The sequence below is a fragment of the Nilaparvata lugens genome, chromosome 1 (genome assembly GCF_014356525.2).
Source record: "Nilaparvata lugens isolate BPH chromosome 1, ASM1435652v1, whole genome shotgun sequence".
In the NCBI taxonomy this organism is placed as follows: Eukaryota; Metazoa; Arthropoda; class Insecta; order Hemiptera; family Delphacidae; genus Nilaparvata; species Nilaparvata lugens.
The window spans coordinates 7,947,161-7,952,188 of record NC_052504.1 but is presented as its reverse complement, the minus strand read 5'-3'; positions in this window follow the sequence as shown (position 1 = coordinate 7,952,188).

Sequence of the window (5,028 nt, the reverse complement as noted above, 5' to 3'; positions counted from 1 at the left end):
GAGCGATGTATTTGTGAATTGTTCCTTGTTATATCCTCATCCTGGTTCAATCATTATCATTTGTCATATTAATATTAGTCTGGATGCTGATTTAATTCTCAGTTTTTTCAATGCTGAAAAGTGTGATTTCAAGAAATGGCATTTTACTTCAGGCTATATTGGATTCTTATTGTGATGAAAAATCCGTAGGATTTTGAATGAAAGCAGTAAGTAAAGATACAAATGAAACAGATGAATAAGCAGTAATTGATACAAATTCTATACAGTGAGGATATAATGGAATTTACATTCTATTGTAATTACATTCCATATACTCTCTGATACTATAATGGAAGTCAAATAGCTTATAGCAGCTATTCGTATTACATATTATAGGATGTGTATAGTATATAATAACATGCAGCACAATAGCTTCGACAAGATGACGGGCTAGTGAAGCCTAGTTACCATTCTGACAATTCGCTATATCATAACAACATGGCCACCTGTGCTGTATAGAATGTAATTAAATCCTATACTCGCTGGCTCTGCTATCATGTTGAGTGATTTTTACAACTTTCCTCCTACTGTTTCTATTTCGGCGAAACTGCGAGAAAGTTGGTGTAATAACACAATACATGCTAATCACATCAAAGCTCTAGTGACCTCCAGCCCAATAAAATTTTTCAAAAGTAACCAAAACTCCCTTATTTTTCGGTATTCTCGGAAATCTGACTTGAAGATACGCATGTGTTATTTGAAGGTGCTGGATCCAAATCCTAAATCTGAATATTTCTATCTTTATTCATAGATAGGAAAGCTAGGATTTGAGAGGAATAATGAAATTGTGGAATATAAATAATATGTAACAAGACTTGTTTTGCGGCACATGGGGTTGACAATAATTATAGATTATTGAACATATTATTATACTGTCACGAGAGCGCAAACTATTGTGTTTGTACTCACAATCATAGCAATTTGAAACTCCGTTATTGTGTTTACCACATTTTTCGAAAGGCTAGTACAGATTTGAAGCTTTCTCGATTGAAAGTACTCCTCAGGCACTTCTTTGTTTCTGTTTCGAACGCTTTTTTCCAAAGATTCCTTCGTCAATAATTAATTTATTGTTCAATTATAAAAGTCAAGATTTCACAATCAACAATATGACTGCTGCAACAGTCCTAGGGAAATGTGTAAAATATTGGAGTTATACATCAAATAAAAAAATAAAAAAGTCCTCTAAGCTCATGACCAGCATTTTGTATATTAATAGTTCAAAAGTTATATGGCCAAAAAGAGCAAGAAATTGGAGGGAAATTTGTTGTTTTCAATGTCACACCTTTTGCTTTATTTTCTTTTACTGAGTATTGCTTGTTAAATTATAATTTTGTATTGTATTGGAGGGTTAACTGCGCCCTAACTTCGCCCTCCTAGTAGTGTGTGTGTGTGTGTGTGTGGTGTGTGTGTGGTGTGTGTGTGTGTGTGTGTGTGTGTTGTGTGTGTGTGTGTGTGTGTGTGTGGTGTGTGGTGTGTGTGTGTGTGTGTGTGTGTGTGTGTTGTGTGTGTGTGTGTGTTGTGTGTGTGTGTGTGTGTGTGTTGTGTGTGTGTGTGTGTGTGTGTGGTGTGTGTGTGTGTGTGTGTGTGTGTTGAAATTTTAAACTTTAGGTCCTTATACCATGAGGATCTGACAGTAAGAAATTCAATAAAATTTAATTCAAAATGGCGGAAAAAATAGCGGATAATTACTAAAAAACCATGTTTTTCACGGTTTTCTCGAAAACGGCTTTAACGATTTTCTTTAAATTTATACTATGGATAGCTATTTATAAGCCCTATCAACTGAAATGAGTCTCATTTCTGGGAAAATTTCAGGAGCTCCGTAATATTCTTGAGAAAAATGGCGGATAGTTACTAAAAAGCCAGGTTATTCTTGGTTCTCTCGAAAACGGCTCTAACGATTTTCTTCAAATTTATACCATGGATAGCTATTTTTAAGCCCTATCAACTGACACGAGTCTCATTTCTGGGAAAATTGCAGGAGCTCCGTAATATTCTTGAGAAAAATGGCGGATAATTACTAAAAAACCATGTTTTCCACGATTTTCTCAAAAATAAATTGACCGATTTTTTTCAAATTCATACTCTGTATAGTTATTTATCAGCTCTATCAACTGGCATGAGTCTTCTTTCTGGGAAACTAATGGGGGGTCCACCTCATCCTTGAGAAATAAACTTAGTAAACTCCTTCTCGTGCAGTTCATGAAAATAACACAATGTCGAGTTATTCAATCTGTAGAACAGATGTTTCGACGACTTTAAAAAAATGACGACTAAAAAAATCATCGAATTTCACAGTTTACACAAAGGAAAAAGTACTCTGAAAACAATTATATATAAACATATTATACAGAAGTCTGATCGTAGTTTCAAATATGAGCAAGGAAAGTTGTTTGAGTGTACCACACCAGATTTTTATGTTTTGCAGCGCGTCAACACAGCTTAGTATCGCCATAGAGAAACAATAGCGTAAGTAGATATCCCATGGTATAGGGCGTTTATGTCGCAACTTTTACTGTTATCTCAAGGCGATTACTGTCGATTATTGTTAATTTTTACTGTTTTGTAGGGGTGAGAGGGTATGAACGGCACAATATGAGAGACTACCAGTGTCACACAGCTGCATGGGAAAGAACTACGTGGACTACCGGCTTGAGATAACAGTAAAAGTTGCGACATAAACGCCCTATACCATGGGATATCTACTTATGCTATCGTTTTTCTATGGTATTGCCCAGTGAATAGTTAATGTGGGGTATACTTTGAAGTAATTTGGAAAATCTGTTCTGAGTTATCTGGAAAATATGCAATCAACGTCCATTATCCTACTACTTGTAAAAGTCGTTTCCTTGCATTTGATCTGTTATAATTTCATGCCATATCATTTGTATGATTTGTGAATATCACAAAAATACACAAGTAGATAGAAATAATTTCATACCCACTGTTTTTTACGAGTCACATTCCCTTTGAAGAGTCAAGTTGCCATAACTTAGGCCTACTTGCTTGAAAATAGTGTGCGTTCCAGATGGGTAAACTACTTAAGTGAGTGAAGCTCCTGCAGCATGCAACGAGTCATTCCTTATTCTATTAACTACCTCTATAGTCCAGTCAAGGAAAGGTTACAGAGGGAAAAGTTGAGAAGACATTTTTGACCCCGCACTTCTATTTAGAGTAGTAAGGAGGTAAGCATATCAAAAGTCTCCACCCCTCCCCCCGATGATATGCTATTCCCGGTCGTGTATTAATGGGAAGGACATTTTATATCCTTCTAAAAGAATCGACAATTATTTTTTGAAACACCGCCGATTTATGAAGTTACATCACATTATTATTATTATCGTTATTCTAATTGCATTTCTATATTTATTCTCATTGATTGATTATTTATACTTTGTGAAATTCGTTGAATAACTAGCATTATCGTCATTCAATGTAAATTAGTGTATAAGCCAGTATTGTAACATACATAATAAAGAAATCTAATCTAATCTATGCCAAGGGGGTGGGGGTGGTTTGGAAGTACAATATTTGGTTTTTTGTATATATCTCGAATAATATGCGTCTTTCTGAAATTTTTGTCGAATACAAAATTGAAGCTTACAGATTAGCCTACAAGTTTAATCTGTAACATTTTCTCATATCTCCGATAGTTTCCTAGATATGAGCTCCTGAAGGTGTCGCAATTTGAATAGTAACCCTTCCGGCTCCGATTTTTCCAGCTTTTTGGCTTTATAACTTTTTAACGATTGATTGACAAATTCCGTGCGAATCATGAGCTCATAGGGCATCATATTCTCTTCAATCTAATATACTACTTCATAATTTTGCGCATCTCCGTACGATTGTTGCAGCCGTTATAGTGTTGAGTCTAGAATCTTCAGTTTGATAAAAATAGATCAATTGAATGGGAAATTTGGAGGGAGCGTTTGGAACACAATATTCGACTTCGCAGCTTAGTTTAAACTACTTAAAAGGTAAACATATCAAAAGTCCTCATCCCTACCTCTTGTGCTTAAGGGATGAGAGTGGTTCAAAAGTTTCGTTTTTCATTTCTGGCGTACACGCATGTATCTTGGAAACATAGTCCAGTCAATATAGATATAAAAAAGGGGGTGTGCTTGCAATTTATATCGTAGTTATGATTTCCCAATATATTATTTGGGTACACAAAAGAAGTCCAAAATCAATTTCTTCATGCAAAATTCCTTTGTGACATTTCCTAGATACAGGTGGCCCAAAAACCTCGTATTTTCGGCTCATTTTCCAGTTTCTAGCTATTTCTGCCAAATCTCGTAATTGGACAGAAAAATTTGCTTCTTTTTCTTCAGTTTATAAAATTTAAAATAGAATGATATCATTCGGAACTCTCTATCTTCAATGAGTACTGAGTTATGATTTTTCAAAAAAGAGTGAAATTTGGTTTTTGGGCCATCCTGTATCTAGCACAAGGAAATTTTGCATGAAGAAATTGGTTCTGGACTTCTCTTATGTACTCAAATGATATATTAAAATATCAGAACTACAATATAAATTGCATGCACCAATGTATATAGTGACTGGACTAACAATGCATTTCAGGACATGAGTAACTGAGCAAAAATGAAGCTAGATAAATTTCCTATAAGTTTTGTTCAGTGGAGCTTTGTGATATCTCATTCAGTTTTCGAGATATCTAATTTTAAAAGTGTAAAATCTATGGAAGCACAGTTTTTCTTCCATCTTTTTGAACTTTCAGGGCTTATTACTCAACTACTATGCATCCAAAAAATAAGTATTGAACGTTTGGTTCACTTACTGCTCTCATTCAAAATCCTACAGATTTTTTATCAAAATAAGAATCTAATATAGCCTGACACGAAATTCATTTCTTGAGCTTACACTTCCCAGCATTGAAAATGAAATTAAAAATTAAATCAGCATCCAGACTAATTTTAATATGTCAAATGGTAATAATTGCACCAGGATGAGGATATAACAAGGAACAAA